Genomic DNA, 18,066 nt, shown 5'->3' on the forward strand with positions numbered 1-18,066 from the left:
ACACAACCATGTACTGTGCGAACACAGGTTTGGAGTGCTAGTCTGTGGTGAAGTATGTCCTATGCCACATTGATAAGCAGGAAGTAGGTGAACCAATCACAGACCTCTAGAGTGGTAGCCTGCAGCGGGGCCGCTGACGGACATTTTCTTCACGGAGGAGGAACGGTAGACGATGTGTTGACGCCCTCCTCCTCCCTCCTCCTCCCCCATCACTCCATCCCCCCTCTCCACCGGCTCGATGAAGAACTCCTCCTCTTCCGTCCTGATCATACCAGCCTGGGAGAGAAAGAGAGAGATGGAGAGAGAGGGCGAGAGAGAGATAGAGGAGGGAGGGAGAGAGAAAGAGAGAGGAGGGGAGGGAGGGGGGGAGGGATGGAGGGAGGGGGAGAAAGAGAGAGAGAGAGGAGGGAGGGAGAGAGGACTCTCAGTTAGTCCATCTTAGTACAATGCATAATAATCATGACATAATAAGCATGGTCAGGGGCTTATCCACTCATCCACAAGTCATCCCTGTTTTTAAACTTTCCCCTGCAGCTAAAATCCTGTAACTGGCCAAATCCTCACTTCTCCTCTCCTGGGGGTTGTGGGGACCAGGGGATAGGGCACACTTCCAAGGACAGAAGAGAGAGAGAGAGTGACCTGGTATCAGAGCCACCGTGGGAGGAAATAAGCTTGTCCAGGACGGATCCTGCTCTTACACTCCCTGTCAGGTAATTCCCCCTTCCCCGCTCCCCACTCTGACACACACACAGAAAAAAACAGGAGCTCGGAAAATTGCCCGTCACTCTCTCTAACTCCATCTGCCTGTTTAGACAACTGGTAATTACCACGGCAACCAACTGCCGAGGAGCGAAGCCATGGGGGAGAACTGAAGAGGAGGATTCTGGGGCTTTAGAGGGAAAATAAATAACAGAAAGACATAAAAAAGAGAGAGACACAAACAGTCCTGCACCTGATCCGCTTACTGTAGCCTTCCCTCCTCCTTCTGACAGAACGAAGAAGGGATGGTAAATGATCCTAACGCAGGAGTAGTGAAGTTGGGGAGAGAGAAAATTAGAGTCATTGTTGCTTGGCAAAGAGCTGGGGTAAGTTTTCAGTGAGTGTGCTGTTATTCCAATGCTTCATACCGAGAGCTGCACTGAAGGTCTGCTTTAGTGGTTCCTTTTGCAGCAATGTCTCACCTCTACTTTAACTCCTATTGACTCTTCTCTACAGTACAGTACAGTACACCTCTGGACTACATCTCGCTCCATACATCAGGGAGTTACTATAGGTCAGGGGTGTTCAAATCTTACCCTACGAGGTCCGGAGTATTGCTGGTTTTCTGTTCTACCTGATAATTAATTGCACCCACCTGGTGTCCCAGGTCTAAATCAGTCCCTGATTACAGGGGGGAATTAAATAAAAAGCAGTGAACTGGCTCTGAGGTCCAAATTTTCTTTCAAATATCTATTGTTAGGATCCATGTCAGTGCAGAGTATTGTCAGTGAATCAGCAGTAATATTAGGATCCCCGTCAGTGGTGCCAGTCACTGTAGCTTAGTGTCTGCTCACTGACTTAGTGTCTTTGTGAGGGGTTCTCCCCTGAGCTCTCACTCTCTCTCTCTCTCTCTCACTCTCACTCTCACTCTCACTCTCACTCTCACTCTCACTCTCACTCTCTCCCTCTCCCTCTCCCTCTCTTGCTTTATCTCTATCTATCTCCCTCCCTCTCTTTCTCTCTTGCTCTCTCTCTCTTGCTCTCTCTCTCTTGCGCTCTCTCTCTTGCGCTCTCTCTCTTGCGCTCTCTCTCTTGCGCTCTCTCTCTTGCGCTCTCTCTCTTGCGCTCTCTTCTCTCTCTCTCTCTCTTGCGCTCTCTCTCTCTCTCTCTCTCTCTCTCTCTCTCTCTCTCTCTCTCTCTCTCTCTCTCTCTCTCTCTCTCTCTCTCTCTCTCTCTCTCTCTCTCTCTCTCTCTCTCTCTCTCTCTCTCTCTCTCTCTCTCTCTCTCTCTCTCTCTCTCTCTCTCTCTCTCTCTCTCTCTCTCTCTCTCTCTCCACTCATCCCTCCGTTCTCTCTGAGCCGTGGTGCGGCATTCCGATCGGAGCTGATGGATCTGTGCTGGTGCATGGCTTCCCGCTCCGGAATACCAAGCAGACGGGAGAGGAGAGCCGTGTCAAAGAACAATATGACATGTGGGACTGGGAGACATGGTCAGATCGATCAGAGAGAGGGAGGAGGGAAAGAGAGAGGGAGGAGGGTGGGAGAGAGAGAACTGGACATCTCCAGTCTAAAAGAAGATAATAAAACATCAAAGGTCTCTATAGATACAGGAACAAGGAAACATGAAACAAGGAAGCAGGTATGGAAAAGTGGAGAATTATGGGAGTTTATTGGACAATTGTCTGGAATAGCTCTCTCTTCCATTCAATATCAGAGCATAAAGAATTATTAAGAATGACGGAAAATATGATTAAATATAACCATTTAAGGTTAGAAAACACTACTGGTAAAATACCTTCCCTGATAGAGGATCTCCATCTCACACCAACTATTTATTACAGACACTTTATCACCCTTTATCAATGGAATGTATATGGACGCTACATAAAAATCAGAGGAACACTCATTATTACAAGTCTGATTCATCTAGACCAGGGAGGGGCAACTTTGATGGGAGTGGGGGCCACAAAAAAACGGAACTCATCATGAGGGGCCACAGTGTCTTATGGGTCTGCGTACCCACATCCATAACCCCCCCCCCCCCCCCCCTCGTGACAGCGAAGAGAAAAAATGTAAGTTTAAAGTTTGTTTCCTGCAATTCTAAACATTTTGCCATGGGGCAGAGAGAAGATTTTAAAATGTTATTCTCCATACCCTAGTCCTCCCATCAGCGTGAAACAGCAGGAACCGGGATTCATCAGACCAGGCAATGTTTTTCCAATTCTCCAGTGTCCAGTGTTTTCGTTCCTTAGCCCACTGCAAACGCATTTTCTTGTTTTTTGCTGAAAGAATTGGAACTCTATAAGGTCGTCAGCTGCCATACCCCTTTTGTGTAAAGGTACAACAAGTTGTGCATTCTTTTATGGGTCTTTGGGCACCAATGTTGTACTGGACTGGCAGTTGACTAACTGTAGCCCGTCTGTTGCTCTGCACAATTCTTGTCAGCCTCCTTTGTCCTCTTTCATCAATTATCCGTGGTATTATGGGTGGTACATTGGTCTCGTGTAGCTCAGTTGGTAGAGCATGGCGTTTGCAACGCCAGGGTTGTGGGTTCGATTCCCATGGCGGGCCAGTATGAAAAATGTATGCACTCACTAACTGTAAGTCGCTCTGGATAAGAGCGTCTGCTAAATAAAATTTAATTAAAAATATATATATTTTCGACCACTGGCCAGCCGTTGGCTGGATGTCCTTTGGGTGGTGGACCATTCTTGATACACATAGAAACATGTTGACCGTGAAAAACCCAGCAGCGTTACAGTTCTTGACACACTCAAACCGGTGTGCCTGGCAGCTACTACCATACCCCGTTCAAAGGCACTTAAATATTTCATCTTGCCCATTCACCCTCTGAATGGCACACATACACAATCCATGTCTCAGTTGTCTCAAGGCTTAAAAATCCTTACTTAACCTGCCTCCTCCCCTTCATCTACACTGAAGTGGATTTAATACGTGACATCAATAAGGGATCATTATCTTTCACCTGGATTCTCCTGGTCAGTCTCTGTCGTGGAAAGAGCAGGTGTTCATAATGTTTTGAACACTCAGTGTATAAAGTCCTACTGTCAGTAGTGTAGCCAGAGCTGAGTCTAAGTGTCCTGGTCAGGGGTAACAGTAGGGGGTGATATGGAGGATGCTGTGGTCGGGGATCAAAGTGATACCACCATACTTTACATACCACACCCTCAGCTAGGATCTGTGGGACCAATATTTGGGTATATATCTGGTGATCTCTTCCCCCTTATTGGCGATTTACAATCACAGTGCTGTGAGAAGATACTCATGACATTCAAGCTCATTAATGAGAGAGAGAAATAGGGAGAGAGAGAAAGAGGGAGATAGAGAGACAGAAACAGATAGACAGAAAAAGATGGGGAAGGAGAGCGAGAGAGAGAAAGGGGGAGAGAGGGGAGAGAGGGGGGAGGGAGAGGGAGAGAGCATGCGAGAGAGGGGGGAGAGAGGGGGAGGGGGGGAAGAGGGAGAGAGGGGGGAGGGAGAGGGAGAGAGCAGGCGAGAGAGGGGGGAGAGAGGGGGAGGGGGGGAAGAGGGAGAGAGGGGGAGAGAGAGGGAGGGAGGGGGAGAGAGGGGAAGAGAGAGACTGGAAGGAGGGGGAGAGAGGGGTAGAGAGGGGGAGGGGAGGGGAAGAGAGGGGGCGAGAGAGGGGGAGGGAGGGGGGAGGGAGAGGGAGAGATGGGGAGAGAGAGGGGGAGAGAGGGGGGAGGGAGGGGAGAGGGAGAGGAGGGAAAAGAGAGAGGGGCAAGAGAGGGGGAGGGAGAGGGGGAGGGAGGGGCAGGGATAGGGAGAGAGAGGGGGGTAGGAGAGAGAGCAGTAATTAATGTTAAGTATAAAAACAGATTAATTAAATTGTTTTACTTGTAATTTCCAGCAGGGAGAGGAGATTGCCCAATTATGTAAATGTGGGATATGCTACAGGAGGATGAGGACTAGGCATAATAATAAAGCCTTTACTTATAACACATGGTAAACATTTATTATCAAACATAAACACAATCTCTCACACACACACACACACACACACACACACACACACACACACTCCAGGTCTACAGTACAGTGTGGTATTCTGTCCTTTGTTCCCTCTGCAGTTGTTCCTGTGCTGTCCTGTCCCGTGCTGTCCTGTGCTGTGCTGTACTGTCCTGTCCCGTGCTGTCCTGTGCTGTCTTGTCCTGTGCTGTGCTGTCCTGTCTTATGCTGTCCAGTGCTGTCCTGTGCTCTGCTGTCCTGTGCTGTCCTGTGATGTCCTGTCCTGTGCTGTCCTGTACTGTGCTGTCCTGTGCTGTCCTGTGATGTCCTGTCCTGTGCTGTGCTGTCCTGTGCTGTGCTGTGCTGTCCTGTGCTGTCCTGTGCTGTCCTATCCTGTGCTGTCCTGTGCTGTCCTGTCCTGTCCTGTGCTGTCCTGTCCTGTCCTGTGCTGTCCTGTGCTGTCCTGTCCTGTCCTGTGCTGTCCTGTGCTGTCCTGTCCCGTGCTGTCCTGTGCTGTCCGGTCCCGTGCTGTCCTGTCCTGTGCTGTGCTGTGCTGTGCTGTGCTGTCCTGTCCTGTGCTGTGCTGTGCTGTCCTGTGCTGTCCTGTGATGTCCTGTCCCGTGCTGTACTGTCCTGTGCTGTACTGTCCTGTGCTGTCCTGTCATGTGCTGTCCATTGCTGTCCTGTGATATCCTGTGCTGTCCTGTGCTGTCCTGTGCTGTGCTGTGATGTCCTGTCCTGTGCTGTCCTGTGCTGTGCTGTCCTGTCCTGTGCTGTCCTGTGCTGTCCTGTGCTGTGCTGTCCAGTGCTGTCCTGTGCTGTGCTGTCCTGTGATGTCCTGTCCTGTGCTGTCCTGTGCTGTCCTGTCCTGTGCTGTGCTGTGCTATCCTTTGATGTCCTGTGCTGTCCTGTGCTGTGCTGTTCTGTCCCGTGCTGTCCTGTCCTGTGATGTCCTGTCCCGTGCTGTCCTGTCCTGTCCTATCCTGTGCTGTCCTGTGCTATCCTATGCTGTGCTGTCCTGTCCCGTGCTGTCCTGTCCTGTGATGTCCTTTCCCGTGCTGTCCTGTCCTATCCTGTACTCTGCTGTGCTATCCTGTGCTGTGCTGTCCTGTGCTGTCCTGTGCTGTGCTGTCCTGTCCTGTCCCGTGCTGTCCTGTACTGTGCTGTGCTGTGCTGTCCTGTGCTGTCCAGTACTGTCCTGTGCTGTGCTGTCCTGTGCTGTCTTGTGAAGTCCTGTGCTGTCCTGTGCTGTGTTGTCCTCTGCTGTCCTGTGCTGTGCTGTCCTGTCCCGTGCTGTCCTGTCCTGTCCTATCCTGTCTGTCCTGTCCTGTCCTGTCCTGTGCTGTCCTGTGCTGTGCTGTCATGTGATGTCCTGTGCTGTGCTGTCCAGTCCTGTCCAGTGCTGTCCTGTGCTGTGATGTCCTGTGCTGTCCTGTGCTGTGCTGTCCTGTGCTCTGCTGTCATGTGCTGTCCTGTCCTATCCTGTCCTGTGCTGTCCTGTCCTGTGCTGTCCTGTGCTGTCTTGTATTGTCCTGTCCCGTGCTGTCCTGTGCTGTCCTGTGCTGTGCTGTCCAGTGCTGTCCTGTCCTGTGCTGTCCTGTGCTGTCTTGTGCTGTGCTGTCAGGTCTGGTGCTGGTGGCAGATGCCACTGTGATTTAGGCCCTGTGGGACTTAGTGATGCAACCCTGGCCCTGTCATCCTGTCCTGTTCATCACACAGAGTGCCACCGACGCTCCAGGACATACACAGGAGCTCACGTACGCACATACACACACTCATATATGGACACACACACACACATATGGACACACACACAGACATACATACACACACACAAACAATGTGGCAGTGCCTCCTGTTCAAACACTTACAAGCTACATTCTGTATGGACCTCATTACCAAATGGACCATTTAACCTAGTTGCCTCACTCACTGACTCTACTGTAGCTGGAGGCTGTATGCCACTGAGCAGACATCAGTCTACAAACCCCTGCCCAACCCTAGAAAAATATATGGAACCCCCTTGTGACCTCCAAGAAACCTCTAAGAATAAGTCCTCAAGTACACACAATGGCCTACTACTACTAAACATTAGTGCTGTGTCTTCCTCTCTCTGACCCTCGGCAGCTCAACCAGCGCATGGAGACTCCTTCTCCATTACTACCCCTCCCTTCCTCCTCCTCTTCTCACCTCCTCGCTTCTCCCTCCTTAGTTCTCCTCTGTCACCATCTCCCTGTCTCCCTCCATCTTCATCCTCCTCTCCCTCTGGCCCTGGTCAAAATAAGTGCACTATATAGGGAATAAGGTCCCATTTGGGATGCAGCCCTTCATTATGTTGTTTCCAGGTGCAGAGGAAAGACTGCTAATGTTCCTTAGATAAATATCCTGAGGTTAGCTTTTAAGAATATCGGATATAGCCTCTTTAGCGCGACTCCCAGGGCAGAGCTGTTTTCCTCCAGGGTGTGTTGAGGGAGCACAGTGTTAGTGAGACAGTACTCAGGGAAGACAGGCTCCTTGGGATGAACAGGCAATTTAGGATGTTTGAAAAGGTCCTGAGAACGTCGATTTATGCCTTCCTCAGCATTCACAAAAAATATATAGAAAAACAATTGCCCAGCACTGGGCGTGAACTCATGATTCTCGGAGCCAGAGCGCACTGCATTAACCACTGCACTAGGGCAGTTCACAATGCTCTAGCAAGCAGTGAGAATACTGTGAATATTGATGACACCTGATGGTAATAGTGTGTCGGTTTTAATTATTTCATTTTAAGCCTTCCCCAAACCATAGCCCTAACCTTAACCACTCTGAAAACATTTAACCTTTGAGTTGTTTCTGTTTTAACCCTGTAACCAAGCGGAATTAACCCTGTAACCACGCAGAATGAATGCGACAAAAATAGACGTTCATCCATAATACGTAAGATCTTATTGGGGATGAAACCACACCCTCCCTCCCTCCCGCCCGCCCGCCCGCCCGCCCTACCTACCTACCTACCTACCTACCTACCTACCTCGCTCAGTCTATAGGTGTTATGAATCAGAAAGAGAGCGAGAAAGAGACAATACAAGCAATATGAAATATGAGACCGGAAGGAGAAGGATATTGTGGAGTAATTGATAAGGATAGAGAGATATTTTTTTAACTGTGAGGCATACTGTAAAGAGATGTTGATGTAGGCCCATGTGAAACAGACTAAGGAAATAGAGATTATTATATACAAACTGGGGTGGCAGAGAAAGAGAGGTAGAGAAAGAGAGAGGTAGAGAAAGAGAGAGGTAGAGAAAGAGAGAGGTAGAGAAAGAGAGTAATGTAGATGTAAGAGGAGGAAAGAAGAGAGAGAAAGATGGAAGGTAAAAATGGAAGGTAGTCAGCACATCTGGAATGTGACTCCGTCCTCCTCCTCTGCACCTTCCTCTAGTGTTCTACAGGCATTCTACTAGCGTTCTGCCAGGTGTTCTACTAGCATTCTGCCAGCGTTCTACTAGCGTTCTGCCAGCGTTCTACTAGCCTTCTGCCAGCGTTCTACTAGCCTTCTGCCAGCGTTCTACTAGCCTTCTGCCAGCGTTCTACTAGCGTTCTTCAGGTGTTCTACTAGCGTTCTGCCAGCGTTCTACTAGCGTTCTGCCAGCATTCTACTAGCGTTCTGCCAGCGTTCTACTAGCGTTCTGCCAGGTGTTCTACTAGCATTCTGCCAGGTGTTCTACTAGTGTTCTGCCAGCGTGCTACTAGCGTTCTGCCAGGTGTTCTACTAGTGTTCTGCCAGCGTTCTACTAGCGTTCTGCCAGCGTTCTACTAGGTGCTCTACTAGTGTTCCCCAGGTGTTCTACTAGCGTTCTGCCAGCGTTCTACTAGCATTCTGCCAGCGTTCTACTAGTGTTCTCCAGGCGTTCTGCCAGCGTTCTACTAGCGTTCTGCCAGCGTTCTGCCAGCGTTCTTTTTACTAGCGTTCTGCCAGCGTTCTACTAGCGTTCTGCCAGCGTTCTACTAGTGTTCTCCAGGCGTTATACTAGCGTTCTGCCAGCGTTCTACTAGCATTCTGCCAGCGTTCTACTAGCGTTCTGCCAGCGTTCTACTAGCGTTCTGCCAGCGTTCTACTAGCGTTCTGCCAGCGTTCTACTTGCGTTCTGCCAGTGTTCTACTAGGTGCTCTACTAGTGTTCTCCAGGTTCTCTACTAGTGTTCTCCAGGTGTTCTACTAGCGTTCTGCCAGCGTTCCGGCCAGCCAGATGTTCTCCTGGCCCAGTGGACATGGAGGAGTCACGATGTGTGTGTATGTGTGTGTGTGTGCATGGTTGTGTTGAGTATTTCTCTGATCTAATGCTCCTGTCTTTCCTTTCCTATCTGCAGTGATTTTAGGACAGTTTTCTACTGTTTTTACACCTCTTTTTCTGTCCCTCTCTTTTTTTACAGTCCTACTGTTCTGTACAGTCCTACTGTTCTGCACACTCCTACTGTTCTGCACAGTCCTACTGTTCTGTACAATCCTACTGTTTTGCACAGTTCTACTGTTCTGTACAGTTCTACTGTTCTGTACAGTCCTACTCTTCTGCACAGTCCTGTGGAAAGTCCTCAGTTGATCCCAGTTGACAATGCTGGCTTCAGTCTGACAGAGCAAATAGGTCTGCAGAGGTAGTCTAGCGCTGACTACTCCCAAGACGCAAGGGGTTGAGGTGGATGGAGGGAAGGAGGAGGGATACTGTAGTGACAGAAATAGAGACCCGGATAGGAAGGAGGCGATGAGAGATAGGAAAAATGAAAGAGAAAGTGAGAGACACATTCACGAGGTGAAAATACAGAACACAAGAACAAACAACCATTTCTGACATGGACTATATTCCTGCAGGCAGTACCCTGTACTCACGTACTGTGAGAATAAACCGCTCTGTGTGACAACCCACAGGAGACTGCATGATGAGCCTGGGAGTAATATCAATGGAATATAAAGTATCTGATTACAATAACAAGAGACTTTTACTATGAGCATATACTGAAAGGTGACAATGCAGGAGAATGGTATATAAACATATGTACAGTTGAAGTCGGAAGTTTACATACACCTTAGTCAAATACATTTAAACTCAGTTTTTCACAATTCCTGACATTTAATCCTAGTAAAAATTCCCTGTTTTAGGTCAGTTAGGATCACCACTTTATTTTAAGAATGTGAAATGTCAGAATAATAGTAGAGAGAATGATTTATTTCAGCTTTTATTTCTTTCATCACATTCCCATTGGGTCAGAAGTTTACATATTAGTATTTGGTAGCGTTGCCTTTAAATTGTTTAACTTGGGTCAAAGGTGTCGGGTAGCCTTCCACAGGCTTCCCACAATAAGTTGGGTGAATTTTGGCCCATTCCTCCTGACAGAGCTGGTGTAACTGAGTCAGGTTTGTAGGCCTCCTTGCTCGCACACACTTTTTCAGTTCTGCACACACATTTTCTATAGGATTGAGGTCAGGGCTTTGTGATGGCCACTCCAATACCTTTACTTTGTTGTCCTTAAGCCATTTTGCCACAACTTTGGAAGTATGCTTGGGGTCATTGTCCATTTGGAAGACCCATTTGCGAACAAGCTTTAACTTCCTGACTGATTTCTTGAGATGTTACTTCAATATATCCACATAATTTTCCTTCCTCATGATGCCATCTATTTTGTGAAGTGCACCAGTCTCTCCTGCAGCAAAGCACCCCCACAGCATGATGCTGCCACCCCGTGCTTCACGGTTGGGTTGGTAGTCTTTGCTTGCAAGCATCCCCCTTTTTCTTCCAAATGTAACGATGGTCATTTTGGCTAAACAGTTATATTTTTGTTCATCAGACCAGAGGACATTTCTCCAAAAAGTACGATATTTGTCCCCATGTGCAGTTGCAAACCGTAGTCTGGCTTTTTTATGGCGGTTTTGGAGCAGTCGCTTCTTCCTTGCTGAGCGGCCTTTCAGGTTATGTCGATATAGGACTCGTTTGAACGTGGTACCTTCAGGTGTTTGGAAATTGCTCCCAAGGATGAACCAGACTTGGCTGATTTCTTTAGATTTTCCCATGATGTCAAGCAAAGAGGCACCGAGTTTGAAGGTAGGCCTTGAAATACATCCACAGGACTCAAATGATGTCAATTAGCCTATCAGAAGCTTCTAAAGCCATGACATCATTTTCTGGAATTTTCCAAGCTGTTTAAAGGCACAGTCAACTTAGTGTATGTAAACTTCTGACCCACTGGAATTGTGATACAGTGAATTATAAGTGAAATAATCTGTCTGTACTTGTGTCATGCACAAAGTAGATGTCCTAACTGACTTGCCAAAACTATAGTTTGTTAACAAGACATTTGTGGAGTGGTTGAAAAACTAGTTTTAATGTCTCCAACCTAAGTGTATGTAAACTTCCGACTTCAACTGTATATCGAATAGAGAAGCTAGCTCCAGTAGGTGTAAAACAGCAGGTATGGTATTCTCCTGTACAGTCACAGTGGCTCCTTTATCTACAATATTGTGAGATAGACACTGTGTGTGTCCCAAATGGCACCCTGCTCCATATAGTGCACTACTTTTAACCAGAGACCTATTAACCTATGAGCCATGTGGGACACCCACAGTGTCTCCGGGTTGTCAGAGCGAAGGCAAAGTTAATATCATGTAATGCAGTAACTTTTCATTAGAGACAGGCTGAGGGAGGTGAGGGGTGCCATTCTCTACAGGCTCTGGATAGAACAGGGGTTCTATAGGTGCATGGAGGTATAAGAGGGTTTCTATAGGTGCATGGAGGTAGAACAGGGTTTCTATAGGTGCATGGAGGTATAACTGGGTTTCTATAGGTGCATGGCTGTAGAACTGGGTTTCTATAGGTGCATGGAGGTAGAACAGGGTTTCTATAGGTGCATGGAGGTAGAACAGGGTTTCTATAGGTGCATGGAGGTAGAACTGGGTTTCTATAGGTGCATGGCTGTAGAACAGGGTTTCTATAGGTGCATGGAGGTAGAACAGGGTTTCTATAGGTGCATGAAGGTAGAACTGGGTTTCTATAGGTACGTGGCGGTAGAACAGGGTTTCTATAGGTGCATGGAGGTAGAAGAGGGTTTCTATAGGTGCATGGAGGTAGAACAGGGTTGCTATAGGTGCATGGGGGTAGAACAGGGTTTCTATAGGTGCATGGAGGTAGAAGAGGGTTTCTATAGGTGCGTGGAGGTAGAACAGGGTTTCTATAGGTGCATGGAGGTAGAAGAGGGTTTCTATAGGTGCATGGAGGTAAAACATGGTTTCTATAGGTGCATGGACTGCACACACTGTATATATATTTTCTGTTGTATTTTTGACATTATGTTTTGTTCTACCCCATATGTAACTCGGTGTTGTTTTTATCGCACTGCTTTGCTTTATCTTGGCCAGGTCGCAGTTGTAAATGAGAACTTGTTCTCAACTGGCTTACCTGGTTAAATAAAGGTGAAAAAAAGGAGGTAGAAGAGGGTTTCTATAGGTGCGTGGAGGTAGAACAGTGTTTCTATAGGTGCATGGAGGTAGAACAGGGATTCTATATGTGCATGGAGGTACATGAGGAGAGTGTGTGTGTGCGTGCGTTCGCGTATGTGTCTGTATGTGTGTGTGAGCAACAGTGTTGCATCGGTACAGTAACTCCCTGTGCTCACTGACAGCATTGTAACTGCTCAATGGAGTCTGGTTAGTGATTATGATTATCGAAACGTAGCCTCTGTGTGCTCCGAGCTGTATCCTTATCTCCTATCCTTATCTCCTATCCCGTATCGCCTATCCCCTATCCCCAATCTCCATCTCCAATCCCTAATCTCCATATCGCCTATCTCCATATCCTATCCCTATCCCCTATCCCTATCACCTATCTCTGCTAACACACCATGCCCAACTCGGAATACTGACTGGCCGGGGAGGAGATTAATCAATCCCTCTTACACCGGACGCACCCGGCCACCATTGATCTGTGTGTTTGTGTGTGTGTTGATGAATGACCTCGATTAGCTGTGACTGACTGTTCAGTGATTTCAATTGAAGTGTGGTGGAAAGGCAGTTCCCTGAACAGTGATGTCGAAAACAGACAGTGATTAATACTGCAGCACTCTAATGAATTAAAAACCAATCACTGCTCTCAGATCAGCTGCATGGAAGGGAGGATCCCAAAGCCTGTTTGTGTGTGTTTTCTTTGGTGCTCATACAATTGGTGAGCCTGAGAACTCTGGGTAAAAAGAGTACACAACTAGAATGCTCTCTCTCTCTGTCACACTGACAGACTGACTTTCACACAGACGACCCCCCCCCCCCCCCCCCCCCCACCATCCTCATCCTTATCTTTACTCTATCTATCTACACATCAATTAGGCATACCTGTAACCTAGCAACAGAGCGGAACCAAGACCCTCCCCCACCTGCTCCCTCAGTTGACAGCCAGAGCTAACAGATATTTAGATTGTCGCGGTGATGGACCAACAACCAATCAGAGGAATTGAGAAAGGGAGTTGTGATGATGCCCTTTGCTCCCCTGATACAGACCTGGGAACAGAAATGCACAGACACACTCACACATGCACGCATACAAACACACACAGACATCCCACCCTTGAAGCCGCAAGATGACAAGATCATGTTCACTTGCCTGTTAATTTTATAACAACTGGGGGAAGGCTACCTGTAGCAGAACCACACACACACATTGAGAGGGCTGAGTATGACCATGATATCTGATCCTGTAGTATCATCTCCTCTGACATGCTGGAGTATGTCTAGAAGAAGAGAGTTAGAGGACTTGAATAACACTATAACCGTTCATCATCACCACCTCCCTCCAACTGGGAAAACATCCCCCTCTATCCCTTCTCTTCTCCTCTCTTCTCTCCCCCTCTCTTCTCCTCTGTGATAACTAGCAACACTCCTCCTTTCCTGTGTACGGTTCTGACAAACAGAGTGAAAAACTAACAGACAACTAGTCAAAGCTCAAACCAAGTTTATTCACCCAATGGGTCTAACAGCTGAAAAGACAAAGACATGTTTCCACCAGCACAAGTATTTATACTCTCCTATTAGGCTGAGTCTCCTCCTTGCACATTTAGACAGCCAATACATCTTTGTTGCTAGTCAGGAAGTTAAGTGATGTGTGTAATAAAACGGTTCCTTCTCCCTTCATCTGAACTGACCTGACCTCGGCCAACATTCCTCACTAATCCACAGCTATCCAACCTTATCAACCAAGTGATTGCCTTTTCCCTCACTTAGTAACTTTCCAGACCCATACTTCTTATCCAACCTCCATTGACCCCACCTTATACATTTCTCATACATGTAACCATTAACTTCTAGTATAGTAAGTATTTCAAACTACAATCCAACACCTCTATCCATCTCTCTTTGTCTCTCCATATGGGAGTGTGTGAGGGAGTAGCATACTGCCATGTGTCTCTGCTGTGCTTTTATGGCACCAGGACCTGTTCCTCTCTCTCTCTCTCTCTCTCTCTCTCTCTCTCTCTCTCTCTCTCTCTCTCTCTCTCTCTCTCTCTCTCTCTCTCTCTCTCTCTCTCTCTCTCTCTCTCTCTCTCTCTCTCTCTCTCTCTCTCTCTCTCTCTCTCTCTCTGAGGCCTATGATCTCTAGATGACAGGAATGCTGACTTCTGCCTCCACCTCACTCATCTGTTTATTTTACCTCTCTCCTTCCCCCTCGCCCTCTCCCTCTTGTGTTTTCATATTCAGTATCTCAGTTTTCACTAGAACCTGTCAAAACATGGCAGAATTGAAGAGGATTGTGGAGGGAGGCAAACAGGACCTGGTATACCTTGGAATTGTAAGATGTTTCTCTACCTATCTCTTTTCACAGCTTCTGAAGAGGAAGATCAAAGTGGGTAAATTAGAGAATAAATGAGTCTCTGGGTGGAAAGGGGGAGTTGAGAGAAAGAGAAGAGAGGAGATAAGGAAACATATTTTCTGTCTACACCAATATACACGTCTGCCACTATAAATACGCCATTTTACACCGGGCCCTGAATTCATGACAATATGGAAATTTGATACAAGGTTCTTAATGAATGAAAGCTGGAGTGCAGAGTAGACCACTCAACACCAGACTTCACAGTACCCACCAAGACCTCACTTCACCTGTTATAATGTCCTTACTGAAACCTAGCATTGAAAGGAAAGCCCTGGTATTACAGGTTACTGCCAAGACATTAGATTCATCCAATAATAAGGGATGGAATCCGGGCTACTGTCCCCTCTTCCCAGAACAAGAGAGTGTCAGTGATGGTGGGGTTGGGATAGGAGAGGAGAGGAGAGGAGGAGAGGTCAGGAGGAGAGGAGAGGTGAGGTGAGGAAAGGAGAGGGATTGGAGAGACAATGAGAGTGTCGGTCGGTGCGCTGAGGGCTGAGAAACAGAGAGCTTCTTTGTTCCCTTCTCTCATCCCCACTCTGTGGAAGGAGATGACAGCACTGGGATATTGTAGTGTGTATGTGTCTGTGGTAGTGTATGTCTACTGTGGTAGTGGGTGAGTCAGAGAGTGGAGGATCTACTGTGGTAGTGGGTGAGTCAGAGAGTGGAGGATCTACTGTGGTAGTGGGTGAGTCAGAGAGTGGAGGATCTACTGTGGTAGTGGGTGAGTCAGATAGTGGAGGATCTACTGTGGTAGTGGGTGAGTCAGAGAGTGGAGGATCTACTGTGGTAGTGGGTGAGTCAGATAGTGGATGATCTACTGTGGTAGTGGGTGAGTCAGAGAGTGGAGAGTGTTTGGTAGACAAGAGAGAGAAGAGTGAGCTTGGACTATGTGTGTGTGCAACTTGATGTGGTGCAAGTGGATGTTTGCAGGTGCGTGCCATGTATATCCATGCGTGTGTGTGTGTGTGCATCTCTGTGTGTGTGTGTGTGTGTGCCTCAGGACAGAGCTAGTCTCTCATTACTATCTGATTCCTGCAGTGCAGCACTAATGAGGAGCCTCACCATCACCAAGGTAATCAATGTCAACCCTGGGCCAGGCCACAACACACTGCACACCCAGCTCACACTGCAGCATGTCTACATGTGGTGTGTGTGTGAGAGCGAGAGATAGAAAGACTATGTGTGTGTGTGTGTGTGGTGGGAGTGTGTCAGGGAGGGCTCAGTGGGAGTGAGGGTCAGGAAAAGAGAGAGAGAAAACTGGCAAATAAATAGATAACTTGGCAGAGAGAGAAATTGGCAGAGAGAAAAAGAGAGAGAGAGAGCGAGAGAGAGTGAGAGGGAGATCAAGAGAGAGAGCGCAAGAAGCCACATGGCTAAACAGAGTAAGGTTGGGCCAGTCAGGGGAAGGAAGGGAGTGCGATGCCATGTTATGCTTTCCCTCCCCTACTCTACCAATCCTCCAAGTGACAACACTAAACACCAGAGAGACCGAGAGAGAGACAGAGAGAGAGAGGGGAGAGAGAGTGAGAGAAGGAGTGATGGAGGGAGAGTGTAATTAAATGAAAAGAGCAATACTTAGCTCCTTAGTCCCCTAGCTCCCTCAAGGCCAGCCTTATAGAGATACAGCCAGCTAATGCCATAGCAACAGGAGATAGACAGAGAGAGGGGGAGGGAGGAGAGAGGGAAGGAGGAAGGGAGGGAAGAAGGGAAAGAAAGGTGTGTTAGAGAGAGAAGAGGGTGTGAGGAGAGTAAAGGAGGTACACAGCCAAAGACAGAGACATACAAAGAGGTAGGGGAAGAAGGAGAGAAAAGGAGAGCAACAAAAAGTTCATAATCACACAGATATGATGATAAGAGAGGGAACGAGAGGCGGAGGACAGGGAGGAGTGGTGGAGTGGATGAAAGAGGGAAAACAGAAGTGGAAACACAAAACCAGAAGTAGAGTAAAGGCCAAGTCATCCTCCTCCTCTCCTCTTCATCTTCCCCTCCTCTTCCTCGCCTCATCTCCTCTTCCTCTCCATTTCCTCCTCCTCCTCCTCCCCTCCCTCTCCTCCTCCTCTTCCCCTCCTCTCTAACCTCCACCAGGGCAGATGTACCTGTGTTTATCATTGGTCTTCACACATTATCCACCCTGAATAATTAATGAGCTCTGTATCAATAATTCAACATTAATTAGCTCACCATCACCAGCCACAATAGAATTCTGTCCAGAAACTAAGAGCTCTGAACTTCTGGATGTTACCCTTTTGATAATTCTCTTCTCCACCCTATATCACCAATCCCTCTCTCCCTCTCTTCTCTCACTTCTCTCCCTTCCATATCTCTTAATTTAAATGTGAAATCGTTCGCAGGTTAAGTGCAGGGCTGGGACTCTTAAAGCAGCAGTTTCATTGGTCCTCCCCAGATACTGCCAGGTACACACACATACACATGCACAAGCACACAAACACAAACACACACTAACAGTGCCATGGGTGTCTCGTATAAATATATTAGGGACCGGGGCCGAAGCCACTATAAAATATTGTGTGTGTGTGTGTCTGGGTGTGTGCGTGTGCACTGGCCTCCAGCCCAAATACATGTGTGCTCCAATAAGACTCACTGCTGGATCAATTGGGCTCAGACTACGCCTCGGTTGATAGGCTGGGCCTTTTGTTCACTGCATCGATTCCTCCGTGTGTGTGTGTGTGTGTGTGTGTGTATGTGTGTGTGTCTGTGTGTTAGTGTTTGTATGAAAGAAGAGAGAGGGAGAGAGAAAGCAAGAGGGAGAGAGAGAGAATTACAACCCAATATTTATGTTTATTTAGTTTCCCAATTGAACATGATTATAACACTGTACATTTACATTTTACATTTACGTCATTTAGCAGACGCTCTTATCCAGAGCGACTTACAAATTGGTGCATTCACCTTATAGCCAGTGGGATAACCACTTTACAAGTTTTTTTTTTTTTGGGGGGGGGGGGGTAAGGGGCGGTAGAAGGATTACTTTATCCTATCCCAGGTATTCCTTAAAGAGGTGGGGTTTCAAGTGTCTCCGGAAAGTGGTGAGTGACTCCGCTGTCCTGGCGTCGTGAGGGAGCTTGTTCCACCATTGGGGTGCCAGAGCAGCGAACAGTTTTGACTGGGCTGAGCGGGAACTGTGCTTCCGCAGAGGTAGGGGGGCCAGCAGGCCAGAGGTGGATGTACGCAATGCCCTCGTTTGGGTGTAGGGACTGATGAGAGCCTGAAGGTACGGAGGTGCCGTTCCCCTCACAGCTCCGTAGGCAAGCACCATGGTCTTGTAGCAGATGCGAGCTTCAACTGGAAGCCAATGGAGTGTGCGGAGGAGCGGGGTGACGTGAGAGAACTTGGGAAGGTTGAACACCAGACGGGCTGCGGCATTCTGGATGAGTTGTAGGGGTTTAATGGCACAGGCAGGGAGCCCAGCCAACAGCGAGTTGCAGTAATCCAGACGGGAGATGACAAGTGCCTGGATTAGGACCTGTGCCGCTTCCTGTG

The 18,066-nt window shown here is 47.9% G+C and overlaps 1 pseudogene across 1 annotated transcript in view; it reads right to left on the bottom strand.

Annotated features, from left to right (window-relative positions):
• The window catches only part of LOC311105033 (A disintegrin and metalloproteinase with thrombospondin motifs 2-like), a 107,618-nt pseudogene extending 91,918 nt beyond the window's left edge, over window positions 1-15,700 (bottom strand). The window contains exons 1-3 of the transcript in view: window positions 15,628-15,700; window positions 828-889; window positions 105-276 (exon numbers count right to left, since the gene is read on the bottom strand). The product of the transcript in view is annotated as an A disintegrin and metalloproteinase with thrombospondin motifs 2-like (transcript). The remainder of the gene's footprint in view (window positions 1-104; window positions 277-827; window positions 890-15,627) is intronic.
• Between the last annotated feature and the right edge of the window lie 2,366 nt (window positions 15,701-18,066).

Source organism: Coregonus lavaretus (assembly GCF_964263955.1).
Source record: "Coregonus lavaretus genome assembly, chromosome: 29".
Taxonomy (NCBI): domain Eukaryota; kingdom Metazoa; phylum Chordata; class Actinopteri; order Salmoniformes; family Salmonidae; genus Coregonus; species Coregonus lavaretus.